Source organism: Mytilus californianus, unplaced genomic scaffold, assembly GCF_021869535.1.
Source record: "Mytilus californianus isolate M0D057914Y unplaced genomic scaffold, xbMytCali1.0.p SCAF_4, whole genome shotgun sequence".
NCBI classification, from domain to species: Eukaryota; Metazoa; Mollusca; class Bivalvia; order Mytilida; family Mytilidae; genus Mytilus; species Mytilus californianus.
Window position 1 is genome coordinate 46,391,159 of NW_026262690.1, and position 16,965 is coordinate 46,408,123.

Sequence of the window (16,965 nt, forward strand, 5' to 3'; positions counted from 1 at the left end):
CATATTCAATACAGGCGTTCTCATAATTAGTAAAATTATCACAAAACATCACATAATAACATTGTAGCATCTAACCAATTTAATAATGTTTTAATGATTTTTCTTAAATTCTACTAATTTCTATGGCAGAGTTCCTTTCGTCATTCAAATGTGTTATTATACTCATGAAATGTACAATTTACAAATAATAACTAATGTACCTATTGAACAGTTTCTGCCTTCATATTCCGGTGTACATGTGCATACAAAGCTGTCCAACTGCACTTGACACGAACCTCCATGTTCACATGGGTTTGCCGTGCATGGGTCCTCCACTAAAATGATGATACAGTATCAATATTATCAGTGATCTTGCACTAATAGTTTATATAGTAAAATCAAAGTTGATTTGGATGAAATTATGTATTTTTCTACTTTCAGCATTTGGTGTCGTTTACCCATATACATCTTTTTTCATATAATGTTAGAATAACGCTTTATAAACTTGTTGCGTCCAAGTTGTTTGTTTGGATTAACCTTCATCAGAAACGCTCAAAACAAAAAAATCGAAAACCAATGATGTATGAGTTATAAATAATGGAGAAGCAACATAACCAAATGTGACATAAACAGAAGAGCCAACACAATCTAAGGTCAACTTTGGCTGATGGACTTGGAAACTTAGTTTCTAGGTAATTTCGAACTTTGTCGAAGGACTATTTATCTTTAAGGAATGCATGTCACGAGATTCTAACTTATGATATAGAACTATGATCATATAGTATTCATTCGTATTACAGAGATCTGTAAAGTAACATACCTCCTGCTAAAAGTGTCAAACAATGTTGTTCGCTGTACAATCTGTTAAAAGAAAACAAATAGCAACTAGATTTTTTAAACTCTAGATTAAAATGATTTGTAACATATGTATTAATTTGATCCTCTCAACTGTCATGTTTAGTCGTCATATTTTCACATTTTGTTTATACATTTAAATAATTATGAGCTTATGTAACCATAATTGTATTGAAGCATTTTAAGTATTGCCAGCATGGTAAGCTTGAGGGTCAGCAAAATTTCTAAGAGCTTGTATCACACTCAGGGTAAAAACCCGAAAGTGACTGAAACATAGCCGATTTTAATACCAAACAGCGTAACTTTGATACCTTTAATATTTTTCGACATTTTCCCATTGAGTCCATATAATTAAACTCTTATTCTAAACCATAAGGGTCAAACAAAAATTTCCGAAACAGTGTAAGGTAAACTTTACGTGAGGGAGTTATATCCTTATTCTAATAACGTTTATGACAAAGTTCCTGACTTACGGGACAGGCGCATACACTTGCCATTGGGTTAAACAAATCAAAATCCTAGACCGACGTCTTTCATTTACGACCACGTGCACAGTAAGACATATAATGGAGAATAAAAACGGGGAATGTGTCAAAGAGAAAACAATCCTACCAAAGTGCAGAAAACAGCACAAGGCCAATAATGGATCTTCAACGCAGCCAGAAAATTCCGCACCCGGAGCCGTGCTTCAGCTGGACACTAAACCATAATGTATACTATTAGGAAAAAACAAAGGATATGGAGTATCCATCCATAACACAAAATCAGTATATAAACAGTAAAAAAAAAAACACTAAAAGCAAAGGAACACCAAGATCATGACTACCCCTTTTACACTAAGAACTAACTGTCTGACTGGGATAAAGTTAACACGACCTTTTCAAGACCATCTTTAAAACAGCATAATGGCACTTACCCTCTATCGTCAACGGCCTGAAAACATATGATGTTTGTCGAGTATTGAATAGGTTTAGGTGTCCATGAAAACTCTGTGCTATATACCTGACCACTTTCATTCTGTAATGGAGTATGTGCTGTGTCATATGGTACCGAGGTAACAATAGTTTGAATCCTGAAATAGATCGAAGTTGCATAAGTAGTAAAATTTAAGTACTAAAAAAAATCAATTAATTCCGTCGAGAAATCAGAATAATGCGCCTATAAATAAGAAATAATAAGGATGCAAGATACAATAGAAACCATAGGAATATAACTCCATCAGCCTATAGTGGGTTAAAACATTGCATACAAGGTCAATCTGCAAAAATAATATCATGTTATTAATTTTTATTACTGTTTAGAACAACAGCAGTTTCCCCTGATATTATAACCCTTTTTTTCCAGATATGATAGTATACAAATATATCACCTATCATTTAATTCAATTACTGGATATGATAGGGTAAGCTTAAATCACTTAACAAATCCCAGTAACGACAAAATTTCAATGCAAACAATTTTGTCTTTTTTTTTAGTTTTTTTTTCTGTCACAACTTTACCTCACAGCTGGTGAATTAAATTTTGCGTATATTTTCTGTTTGAATGTGTCTCCTTTAGGAACAATAAACACTTGTCCATTTGGTGGAGTTGGGTTTTCTATTTGTGGAATATCAGAACACGTTGTGGAAACTTTCACTGTCGTTACAACAAACTGGAAAGAAAGAAAAAAAAACAGCAGATAACATACGGCATTTTACTAAGAAAATAGCATGTTTATGTTGAATGTCAGATTATAATTTGTTATGAAGATTTGGAAGGTGGATCCCATTCAGACACATACCTGTAGTGGTACCTGACTCAGTGCAGTATTTGGGTTAACAGTACTAGAACCAACTGTGATTGTGGTGTGTGGAGAATCTTCTACGGTCAACGTGATTATGTAGGTTCCATTATGGATAAATCCTGTAACAGTCTTTGGTTGTATTGTTAAAATACATCTTTGCTGAAAACACAAGAAAAGAAAACGCATGCTTAGATAGGATGTGTATAAACGTTTCATATTCTACAAGAATATTTAATAAAAAAAAAACCAATACTCGATACCGTTGCTGGTGCAATATCAGTCCTCCAATAGCTCAGAAGTCAGTACTTCGTCACTGACATGATTTATAACTTTTTAAAATTCTTCGTTGGTAAATTTAGAAAATTATTAGAAAACTTAGGTTCCAACTCCCTCAGGTAAACTAACCCTTATGTGGATTTGGTTACTCTTTTTGTGTCCCTTTGATCATAGCAGTTTAATATTCAATAACTTATTACCCCATTAGGCTTCAAATTTTTGGGTATGAGCGTTCCTGATAATCTAGGAAAGCGCTTTATCGTCAAATTATCATCAAATTTATAAACTGTTATTTTCATCATTTAACCATTCGAATCTTAGTGCAATACAACCACTAAAAATAAAACATTCGTCGTTCTGGTTTCCTTGCTGAAGCGAAATTGTCAGCTTAATATTCAATACAAACCGATGTCCTTTAAAGATTTCTAGCTAGGGTTTCGTGTGATTTTTTGCCTCTCTATCTCATCAACAATTCATGGACATAGTTACACTATGCTGAATACTTAACAGTCGAATATTTTAAAACATTTAATCTTATATTAATGCTTACCGAATCTAGTTTTGATTCAGGTAGCCCATTACAAACGCCACCGCACTCTACACCAGCAGACCATCGACATGAGGTAACATCGCCATCCGGGTCATATACTGGAAGCTGTATACTGGTAATACAGTCAAATGGTATTCTGGAATAACGAAAATGTTGTTAACTTCATCTCCATATGTATTAATTTGTGACCATTTGCTAGCTATAATACATTTTTGTTTTTGTTTGGTTTTGCGCATTGACAGCTTATTTTTACTTCGTTGAGTCATTATTTTATAAGACTGATATATTATATATATTTGTCTTTTTGGCTCCCAAATGTAAGAAAGATTATAAAATAATAGACGCATACGATCATGTAGACACAATAAACAAAAAACTATAAATAGTACCAAGGTTCTGTTCGTCTTTATTTTCGATCGAAATTCTTTTACGAAAGGGTAACAAACAAACAATGTCTGCATATATAATATACACGCTTTACAATTCGATTGACGACTAAAGAATTTTAACTCTAGCTAATCAAATAAGTCTGTGTGTAAAATGTCATTTCACAAAAACCTAGACCTCAGGTGGCCGATCTGTTAACAAATATTTGTACGTCAAGTCAAAGAATAGATTTGATTCCTCTGTAACTTTTTGAGATGAAAACTGGATCAATCAATAATACCGAGTATTACTTTTAAGATTGGTTTAGTCCGTTATAAATACAGTGGATCAATTAGAGGATATAACTTTTGCCATAATATATTAGAGCTACCATATTGCAATGTGAATAAATTAGAGTTTGCTTTTTACAGTTCTTTGGCACACAAAAAAAAAAAACAACCTTGAACAGAGTATACTGTTTTTTATATAACAGACGGTGCTTATTTGATGTTTTTTCTCAACAAATGCAATACCTAGATTAAACACTAAACCCCAGATAATAAAACTTCTGCAATATACATGTATTTCAGCTTATAGGTTTCACTTCCTCAAATCTTTTTGACATCTAACATTGATATTAGACTTCTTTTTTTCAAAAATAGTATTATCATGTATTTCTGTATCACTCGTAACTTAATACTTTTACCTTAAATGAAACTTAAACACATCTCATAATTTAAAAAAGCTTTTGTAATTAAACAGACATCAAATTAACCAAAACAAAATTCACATATGTACACTTTTTAAAGAATCATATGATCTGGACCATAACATATCAATGCCAGATTGCTGGGAAAAGATGAATATATCTTATGACTGCCAAACGGTCAATACCAATTTTAGTGGGTTTTAAGTCCTTGAAGATATTATTCAAACGGTATATTATGATGTTGTCTCTATAAAAAAAAATGAACGTAAGTTCATTGTGTAAATCTTAAATCTTCATTTTTTTTCAGGCAAACAGTTTCATATGTTTTTGTTATATTTCAAACCTTTTTTTAGATCATCTTCCAAAAGATATCACGGTTTTAAACATCATTAACTTTGCAAGTTGTGAATCAGTTTGGGTCAAACCTAGACTGAATAACACTGAGGTAGTCTATTGTCAATGGAATATGCTGGATGAACGTACAAATAAAGATGATTTAACAAACGTTTACCCTGCAGATGAATTGGCACTCGTTATAGCTGAAAAAGTTTTCGCGACCAAATCAGAAAACGGTGGTACTTTAATGGAAACTATTGGCGAAATATTGTATAAATTCTTATAAAAAATGTATTCCTCCGGATTTGATCCGAAAAATTCCTGGGTGGTTCATTTCAGTCCACTAAATGATCATTGAGACATCATGCAAAACAGTTTTACAAAGGCTATTATGAAATATATATACAATTGGAAATCAATCTGGCCTAAAATATCCTCAACCATAGTTACAGTAATAGGCAAAGGACAACTAATTTTACCCAATATAAAAATGAGGAGATGTGGTATGATTGCCAATGAGACCACTATCCACCAAAGTTCAAATGAAGTGGATGTAAACAATGATATGCAACCGTACGGACTTCAACAATGAGAGAAACCCATACCGTATAATCGGCTATAAAAGACCCTATCATGAAAGATATGAAACAATTCAAATGAGAAAACTAAAGGCCTGGTTAATAACAAAACAATTTACGAAAAAAATATGACAGACATGAACCAACGACAACTTCTGAACTACAGCCCCTGACTTGGGACAGGCACATAAAGAATGTGGCGGGGAAAACATGTTTGAAGGCGCCAACCTCTCATAACCCGGGACAGTGGTAAAACAGTACAACATAATAACAAACTATAAAAATCAGTTGAAAAGCTAGAGAGTGGAGGGGGTACTAGTATATAGTTATTCACCTGTCAGTCCGTCCGTCCATTAGTCATTTTTGTTCCTAATACTTTCATATACAATGTACTTTATATCGGATTGCAACCCTACTTGGATTTATGTTCATATATGTATTGAGAGAAAGATTTATACTGAATTTGAGGTCAAACACTCAAAGGTCAATGTCATGATTACTAATAGAAAATAGACCACAATTTGTACAAAAGCGGTTTTCGAATGGTAAATCAAAAACTTCATATGGGTTGCAACCTTACTTAAGGGTGTGTGTTCGCATATAATTAAAGGAAGATCCCAATTGATTTATGAGGTCATTACCCCAAAGGTGAATTTCAATGTTACTAAAGATAGACCAAATTTTGTGCAGAAAAATGGTTAAAAGATACTTAATAAAACTAATGATAGGTATGAAACCTTAGTGGTCATATATAGTTAAGAGGAATATCCCTATTAATTTTAAGGTCAAATATTTCAAAGTTCAAAGTCATAATTACTAAGAAATAGACCGCAATTTGTGCCGTGGTGATTTCTAAATGCTAAATCATACAAAAACATTTATGATTTCAGTTTAAGGTAAAGAATCAAGGCCATTAGTTAATCAAAATGAAATGAGTGACATTATCTTTACAAACAATATATCATTAGCTAGAATGTTTGACTGAACAAAGTAAAATACAATAACAATTACCTTTAAGTCAAAGGTCAAGGTCATAGGAAGACTAATATGACACTTTATGATTGTTAAATAAAAATCACCGTTTGAAATCAAAATGGACATTGATTATTACATTGAAGGAGTATATCACAAAGCCAGTTAAGAAAATATGTTTGTGAAATTCTGTTATTGCGGTTCAAAATTGTATCGGATGACTCCCATCGACTCACCAAAATTGCCACGTAAATAAAAAGAAAAAAAAAAAAAAAAAAAAACAGTCAATAGTTATATATCATGGTATTTAGTTTATAGTATTATATGGAAAGTTGTATGTACTTTTTTCTTCTTCAGCCAAAGCTAAAGAAAAATCCAAATGTCAAAAGATAAGTAGAACCTTATGGATACAATCTTATCTGTTTGATAGTTGAATGACTAGAATCATTTTACTCACTGATACTTAGGTAACGAGGATGTTACTGGAGACGAATTTGGTCGCTTTGTATCACTTCTTATTCTGAGGTCAATAGTTGTTTGGATGTAAACATTTCCCGTTGATCCATAGTCGTGGTGTATCCAAGGATTCCCAGTATACCTAAAAGTATAATAAAAAATTTCACAATCTAATCTTAATTCATAAAACCTTACCAGATTTAATTAAGAACATTCGATAAAAATAGAAAATTAGCTATTTTCTGATGCTAACAGTCTTTCTTCGTATATACAAAGACGTTATCTTCTACTAAGAAACAGTGTCGCTTTTCTGGTCGTCGTGAATACTTTTTCGACTATATTCATAGCTGTAACAATTTTCAGTTGTTTTCGTAGGTCTACATCGTTTGCTTTCAGCGTTTTTTTTTATCGGATATCTTGTCTACTATCATTGCTGAACTACGAAGATATTTTTACTATCAATGATAAACCACGAAGGTTCGTTGTTCAGCTTTCATGGTTCAGGTTCAGGTTCGTGGTTCAGCAATGAATATCCGTTTAAAAACGTTGAAAGCAAATATGGACCTACGAAGGCTTATATCATAGGACTAGTCTTTAAATATAAGAACACAAAAAAAATGTGGAATGACCATCAATGAATCTGCGAATAAAAAAATAAATGAAAAGACAAGTACTCACGACACTATGAACTTGCCAGATGATGGAAATGTGTGACTGATGAATTCGTCACCTTGCTCCCAATCAGACTTTGAGTAAGATGCACAATGATAATTGAGATCTCCGTAAGTGATGTTCTGTGAAGGTGTACATCCGTGTGTACAGGCAAGACTATTACCTCCGACCAAACCACTAGCAAACGAACCAACAGGAACTGTGTCACCACAACCAGGGCCTTTACCATACTGGAAACCATAACGTCCATGGAGGTTTACCTAACAAATCCGACAGAAAAAAATCGAATTCTATATTTTATCAGTATATTTCTATTAATCCTATAACTATTCTAATGGCTTTCATTTTGTCATCAGGCAATCTACTCCTGGCTTAATTTCAAATTTTTAATTGTGTTTTAACCGTCTAAGATTATTTTAAAAGACCGTATAAATATAGTGCATGGTTATAAGTAATCTTCACCTACATTTTTGCTTCATATTTCATATGATTATTCCTAATAAATATTGTGAAGGTATTCGAATTTGATTTTTTACCAAGCAGGTGTTGAAAATCGCAGAATTGTTTGAATTCTAAATAATTATTTATTCTTTATTTTTTTTACATTTTGTTGAAAAAAATATAGAAAATTTCTGGACAAATTCAACATTGGGGTTTATGACTGTTCACATCTTTATACTATAGTCTATGGATAGTGGTCTCATGGTCAATTATACCACATATCCCTTATCTTTATATTTATCGAGCAGATGCTTCTTATCTGTAAAATCTTTTAACCTTTTAATTTTGCAGCGTTGTTACAATGGAATATTATTGTTGAAACGAAAAAAAGTTCTGGTTAAAATTTATTTCTCGTCGTTTACATCGATACCATTTGATATTCAGGGGAGGGGGAAAGGGAGGGGGTTGGACTGAATATTCATTTTTACCTATTGCAAGACTCGCATATTTTTTTTTGGTTCTTAATTTTCTACCCAATAATTTCCTGCAGCTTGCTGTATTTAGGGAGTCAGAATAATCATTTTCATCCTGTCTTCGGAAAGATTATTCATCTTCAATTCTTACCATGTCGGACTTCAATTTCAAAATCCTCCTGTCAATGTTACTTAAAACAAAATAAAGTAGGGAATATTTCATAACTGAACACCTAACTCATCAATTGAACGTTTTCATTTTCATCTAGAATTTACCTGAGTGTTTAGTGGTAAGCCTATTGGTTCCCAACTCACAGTTCCACCTAGAAAATTGGCAAAAATTACTCGAAAATTCACTCCAACAAAAACAAGAAATGCTGTTAAATTCATATTTGTGACACAATATCCAACTGACCAAAGTTTTACGGATGCAATTTTCCCTTTCTATCTGCTATATATTACCAATATAATATATCTGTAGGTAATATACAGTTATCAAGTAATTTAAATCCTTTGATGAAAGTGATTCTTCTACTGACTACGATAATTTGTCTATCTGTTTAAATACAACAGTGATAAGTTTGTACGGGTGCCAAGAGGTGTTGACAATGTAAAAGCTCAGAACGACTGTAAATTTAAATGTAACTGAAAGTTGGTCAAGTTATGTGTTATAAAATAACCACGTTTTCTGTATCAACAAGTTTGCCTAATAATTGCTTATTCCCCAAATCAGATTTATCAATTCACATGGATATGGTTCTTCCCAGTCTTTACAATATTCCAATAGAACTAGAAATTGAGAAGAGTTCTAAACCTTTCTGTTAGATACGAGCTAATTCAACGATTATAAAAAATGTAACTGTTAGATGTGAAAACTCTGATGAATGATACCAGGAATCGAACATTTCTATTTGGAAAGTCCAACTTCCTGGTGGATATGTGTTTTGGAAAGAGACCAATCGAACAGAAATGATATTTCAACTTGCTTACATCTTTATTTCTTACCACGAGTCACATGTTTGTTACAACTTTACATGTATGCGGAAAGACATTTATTTCAGCGTGCTTTCTGGTTAGAGTTTGGTGGTTGTCTTTCCTGCAACACACGGTATTGTGGGTGAAATTTTGGTATAATTTTTCTGACGACGACGGCGGCGTTAATAATTTGCAGATACTCTTATATCCCCATGTTATCTAGGTTAAGAAATGTACAAAAGTGGTTCATCGCGAGACCTTGTCACCATTCATTGTCACCTGATATTGACCTCATTTTCACGACCTATCGGTCAGATTAAATATCCAGTCTTCAATTTATCTCTCATGTGTACTTACAAAATAAATCGTGAAAAAATTAAGGCGAAGATGTTTAACGAAGTCATTTCAATTTGTTTTCTTCTTAAAATAAGATATTTGTCAGATGTTGAACGTGTCTTATTGAAACCCATTGCATATTACTATCACAGCAATCAACGCCAGTTTTCCATTTTGGTATGAAAAAAACAGCATATGCCTCAGTGACCCACTGTATTGAGTGAAATTATTTATTTCTCCGAGGGATTAAACGAATTAAATAAACTCTTTGCAGTTGATATCTGTGTAACTTAACTAATGGCCATAATTGTTCTTCCAATCGAACACTTTTGGTTTATCTGAAATTATTTTGTTTTTATTTTCCAAACAAAACATAAGAGACAAAGTTAGCAGTTGATTGTCAATGAGACACCTTTCCACCAGAGTCAAAATGATGTGGATGTAAGCAACAATAGGTCAGCGAACGACTATCAACAATGAGCAAAACCAATACTGTATAGTCGGCTATAAAAGGCCCCGACATGACAAATTATGAAACAGTCTAAACGAAACGAGAAAACCAACGGTCTGATTTATGACAAAACAATTAACGAAAAAACAAATATGACAGACAGCAATTATCGACAACAACTCAATTCCAGGCTCCTCGCCTTGGACAGGCACATAAAGAATGCAAAGGGCTAAACATGTTTGTGAGCGCCCAATCCTCCTATAACCCAGGAAAGTGGTGTAACTAGACGATTTGTTTATGTTTTGATCTTATAAAAACAAGAGGATGTGGTATGATTGCCAATAAGACAACTATCCAGAGTTCAAATGACTTAGACAGTTTTGGGTTTCAATCCTAGACGGGTTTAGCTTTTTTGTTAAGGTCATTTGATTTCAAGTTTCAGAACGTTTTATGTATTTTAATGATACTAAATTTTTAATCTTGCACTAATTGAAAATAGATTTTTTCAAAAACGAGGTCTGGTGACAGTAAAGAAAGATGTAAAAAAAGGTTTTGGTAAATTTTTTTATGAAAAAGTTTTTTTTTATTTCAATCTAGGCACATGGTGATGTTTCAAACTAGAAACTGTCCTCGACAATAGTTGTCTTGGTGTTAATATTAATAACTTTTAAAAAGTTCTTTTTGTGTCACAACATGTCCACACTTAAGGTACGTTCAGCTTGTCCACACTGAAGGTATGTACAGCTTGTCCACACTGAAGGTACGTTCAGCTTGTCCACACTGAATGTATGTATAGCTTGTCCACACTGAAGGTATGTACAGCTTGTCCACACTGAATGTATGTATAGCTTGTCCACACTGAAGGTATGTACAGCTTGTCCACACTGAAGGTACGTTCAGCTTGTCCACACTGAAGGTATGTACAGCTTGTCCACACTGAAGGTACGTTCAGCTTGTCCACACTGAAGGTATGTACAGCGTGTCCACACTGAAGGTACGTTCAGCTTGTCCACCCTGAAGGTATGTACAGCTTGTCCACACTGAAGGTACGTTCAGCTTGTCCACACTGAAGGTATGTACAGCTTGTCCACACTGAAGGTATGTACAGCTTGACAAATGTTATGAACGCTGATATTATAAAGAATGAAAAAAAAACCAGTTTAATATAAAAATAAGAAGATGTGGTATGATTGCCAATGAGACAATTCTCCACAAGACACCAAATGACATAGAAGTTTAAAACTATGGGTCACCGCACGACCTTCAAAAATGAGCAAAATCCATACCGCATAGTCAGCTATAAAAGGCCTCGAAATAAAAAATGTACAACAATTCAAAAGAGAAAACTCAGATCTACCTCCAAAAAATAAAATACAACAATTCGTGCTATGTTATATACGCTTCTTTATTTTCTATTTCTATTTTTTTCTTACTGTTTTTCTTTTTGTAATTCAATCCTTAAATGTTCAATAGTCTTGTTTTGATTTATAATTGATTTTGTGTCACTCACTTATGTACTCAATTTTCTCAACAATAAACGAATATATTTTACTTACTTAAATGACTTCCTAGTATATAAACGATAAATACAAATGTGAAAAAATCCACTCAGTAAATATCTGTTTTTATATATATATATTTTTGGGCTTCTTGACTAAAACTGTCAGACGACTCCCTTAAATGGTGATACTGTACAAACATTTAAAAAAAAAGGAATTATAGAAAATATTTCATGGGGATATAACTTTTAGAAATCAGAAGATTCGAAGTGAAAGTTTGTATCATAAAATCTTAAACACCGTTTCAGTTAGAGAGCACATGACAATATCAGACGACTTGTTTTAAGAGTGATTGTCCTTTTGTGACGAATTTAATCCTTTCTAGCGTTTTTTTCCTATTCTATTTTAATAGATTGATGGAAACTTGAAATAGTAAAAGCGATAAGCAAAACAAGATCTACAAATTAGTTGAACTGCTGAAATGGTCATTCGACTCCTTTTAAGAATTCTTGCTTTTTTTGCTATACCTTTGAAAACAATAATAATGTAGAGAATTAGCTTTTGAAAATAACAAATGACCAGCAAGACAAGATCCACAAATCAGTAAATGACAGAAATCTGTTGTTGACCTCTCATTGGAATTATTAGCTTTAAGTGATGATTTATATCCATTTTTGCGTTTTTGTCTTAGTAGATAGAGAGAAACTTTAAACAGTAAAAAGTACGATCAACAAGATAACTTTATAAAGTCAGTCCAAATAGCTGAAGTCATTTCATATTCTATAGTGGTCAGTCGAATCCTTATTGGAGTTAACGCCTTTAATTAATATTTTGACAAATTTTCCGGACATTATGTAGTTTTTTCAATAATTAGTGTGAAAAATATAATAGATAAACCGAAACTTCGAACAGCAAAAACGATCAGCAAGACAATGTCTTCACAGAAGTCAATATGACTGAAGTCGTCAATCGACTGCTTACATGAGCTGTCTCCACGAAATCACATTTTTAACCCATTTTTTTCATTTTGCCTATCATCTTGAAAGTCTAAATGGATAGGCGAAAACCTCTGTCCAGCAGAAATGATCAACCAGACAAAATTTTAAATTGGCCCATATAGTTTACATTCAACACAAATATTTTGTAGTTGCATTGTATGTATTTTGTGCAATTATACCAGATAACCGATACCGGGTCACTGGAGCCTCTATGTTTTACACAAGTTCAACTTCGAGAGGTTAATATGACGTTGGAAAACATTTCGAGAATTACTTGTTTTAAATTTGGCACACCACCACAGCAGTCTCGTGGTAGCATGCTCGTTAAATAGAAAAGACTAAACGGCTCGGAGTCTGACAAATGTGTCCCTAAGGTAACATCTCTTTCTGTGGAGTGATACACTGTGAGGTTGCATTTGAAAAAATTGGCTTGGTGTGTCCAGCTAGTACACCAGGGTTCATAATATTGTCACTAACATGCCATCGTCTTGAAAAAGGCTGAATAATTACGTTTCACATGCATCGATTTGTTCCTTGTTTTTTCGTATATTGAAATATAATCATACATTTGAATTATTTCCAGAAAAGAACATTTGCTTGCATCTTTTATGTCGTCTAATAGTTTAGAGAATTTAAATTTGAGTGGTTTTGGTAGGAATGTTCATAATCACAGCTTTTCTTAATAAGTCTTAAACAAACTAAACTTAATGCTTGTAATGAGATCTAAAATAGGTAATGTAATCAACAAGAAACGGAGTCCTAAATCCTGATGATGTACATACATTTATGAAAATGCAGTCGTAGAAAATACTCCATGGAAACATATCATTTATATATCAGAAGATTCGAAGTAAAATTTTGAACCATAAGTCTGAAGATCCTTTAATTAAAGCATGAGCTCACACGAAGCAGATTGATCAAAACTAAAAGGAAGGAAACCCAAGTAACCCAAATTAACATTTCAATTTGACGGGAAATTTTCGAATTCTATTGATTCTTAAGGTCAATTACTCATAAACCATTTTATGTATACACCGACAAGTTGAAATGAAGTACTGTGTTCGCACAAGTTTTGCTCGTATGCCAGTATAAGTATACACAAATGAATTATGATCTTCCTCTTCCTACATGTATAACACTCTCTTCAATTGATAACCAATAAAAATTAAAAATTATTGATTGACTGGATATTTCACATTGGTTAATCGTTAATCTATAGAACTAGGAAGTCATGTATGTAAATAAAACAGGTTCTTTGGTTGTTGAGAAAGTTAAGTAGATAAGTTGGACTAAAACGTAAAATCAATTACAAATCAAATAAAACAACACTTGCGGGTGGTATTCTAAAGCATTTAACTTTTTAAATGAGAATGATAAAACCGTAAGAAGAAAGGAAATAGAAAATAAAGAAGAGCTTATAACATGACACAACATCGCATGAATTGTTGTATTTCAATATTGTATACTGTAAATTCATTTAAAAAGAGCCCAATATTCGTATGGATTTGGAATTCTAGAAACCTCCGAAATTTTCCGAATGCATTGCTGTATTTTAATCTGTAAGGTCATTAGTGAAGAGTCAAATATTCGTATTGACCAGAAAAGTATTTTTGAAACGTCTAGACACATGCGCACTTTTTGTCTGCCGACAACAGGTTGATTTCTTTGTTTCAGACAAATTTTTGTCATGTTAGAAAATAATCCTTTCGACTTCGAGCTGACTTATTTTTTACCATCTTCACTTGAAAATGATATAAGATTATTCAATGACTGGTTCTATAGAAGGTAGACTCCTTTCTTACTGTCAGCTGACTTTAACTTATCTAGCAGACAATTTTTACAAAGAGAGGTCGACTTTAGACATTTGTAATATCATAATGTATTGTGTTTAGCAGCCCAAATGTTTAGATTTACTCGAAGAACATATTGATAACTTTTGTATGAAGATCCCTTTACTCTAATCTGGTAAAAATGGAACAGTTTAGTCTAGATTTTTTTCTTGAGTTGCCTGAGGGTTACATACATATTAGAGAACCTAATTAAATGAAATATGATTAGAGTATTGTATCATTGATCATTTGACGGATTTCATGTTAATCATTAAAACATTTTATCATATTTAAAAAGGTACTGTAAGGCGATGGATAGCAGCGTTGGTAAGTTTATCCAGTACGAATTGTTGCAGATATTTGCATAATAAAGCAATGAAAAAGGAGAAAATAAATTAAGACAGTAGTTTTATAGTGATAGGTAATCAAAATATCATTTATTAGGATATGAATTTTCGTATCTTGATTTTCTAAAGACAAGACTTTTTTAAATAGTTTACAATGTTCTCTTTCGTTTTATTCAAGATAATCATTGAACATTTAACAGTATTCGGCACGTTAGTGACTAAGGAATGGTGATAAGCTCAAAGTAGTCTATCTAAATAGATATAATAATTAATAAGTTGCTTCCTGTCATAAAACGTTTAAAAAACACTTTAAGTATTGATGTCTATTTACCAATGAATTATCGCTTATTTCAGTGCCTCTTAAAAGAATTTGTCATCTGCGCAGATAATTTTCCATGTAAATATTATCAAAATAGAAACCACTGTAACTGATTGGAGAAGATACCAATAAATGCGTATTATATCCATAAATAGGTATCAATTTTCAGTGATATCAAAATAATTTTATATTTCACAATAATGTCTGTCATGGCACATACATTCATGTTAATGGCAACAGTTCCCTCTGTGGGATCATAGTTCAAATGAAAACTGAAAAAAATAAGTGGCCTCTAAAATATTTCTTTTTTTGAAGATCATTAAGTTTTCTACAGATGAAATTTCAGTCATGGTGTCTTTTGTCATCATGTTGTCCTTTACATGGATGTTTGCACAATGACAGCAAATATAAAAAAAATCCAAAGTTCCATTTTATCACTGAAAATTAAACCACTAGCCTAACGTTTTTCCTCTATGATATTTTCCTATTAAGCAAAGTCAGGATGAAGAACGACAATAAAAGAGCTGTTCCTTTGATATTATTTATCAAACACATCCGTGTCATCTTTTTCTGTTCTACATCAATAGCAATAAACATGTTTGTTTATAGCCGATCTTTTCCTTTCCGTTGAATTTCTTCGATTTTTTTTAAGACACGGAGCGATATAGAGCTTGAAATAATGTAAAATTGAGAATGGAAATGGGGAATGTGTCAAAGAGACAACAACCCGACCATAGAGCAGACAACAGCCGAAGGCCACCAATGGGTCTGCAATGCAGCGAGAAACTCCCGCACCCGGAGGCGTCCTTCAGCTGGCCCCTAAACAAATATGTATACTAGTTGTGTGATCCTGGACGTCATACTAAACTCCAAATTATACACAAGAAACTAAAATTAAAAATGATACAAGACTAACAAAGGCCAGAGGCTCCTGACTTGGGACAGGCGCAAAAATGCGGCGGGGTTAAACATGTTTTTTGAGATCTCAACCCTCCCCCTATACCTCTAGCCAATGTAGAAAAAACAAACGTACAACAGTACGCACAGTAAAACTCAGTTTAAGAGAAGTCCGAGTCCGATGTCAGAATAGGAAACACAAGAAAATAAACAAAATGACAATAATACATAAATAACAACGGACTACTAGCAGTTACTGACATGCCAGCTCCAGACCTCAATTAAACTGATTGAAAGATTATGTCTTCATCATATGAATATCAGGCACAATCCCTCCTGTTAGGGGTTTAGTATTATACCATCATAAAATATATGAGAAGAACATAACCCGTGTCATGCCAACAACTGGTTTTAGAACAAATATGTTTAATTCCGGTGCAAAGACCCTATAAGTGAATCAATATTAAAGCCAAAATATGCAATCTTTAATGACCTGACAACAGCATCGTAACTATATCCCTTCTTAATAAGTCTGTTTAAAGGTTTTGTTAGCTTTTGAGGTGAATACTGACATTTTTGTGCTTTGTAAAGAATATTACCATAAAAGATTGGATGTGAAATACCCGAACGTATAAGATGTCTGCATGTCGAGTTATATTTACGAATGATGTCCTTACACCGATGATAAAATTTAGTAAATGTTTTGACTAGTTTATGATATCGAAAACTTGTATCTTGTATCTTGCACTTGTATCTGATTATTGTCGAAGACTGTATGTCTCTCCTCTTTAGTGTCGTTGGATTGCTGTCTCATTGACGTATAACCCACATTTCCTACTATTCATATCTTAAATGCAAATTCTGTGTA

General features: G+C 32.9%; 1 protein-coding gene across 1 annotated transcript in view; it reads right to left on the bottom strand.

Moving 5' to 3' along the window:
* LOC127736940 (fibrillin-2-like) overlaps nucleotides 1–16,965 on the bottom strand; it is a 120,288-nt gene that overhangs the window by 1,804 nt on the left and 101,519 nt on the right. The gene's annotated exons all lie outside the window — the stretch shown is intronic.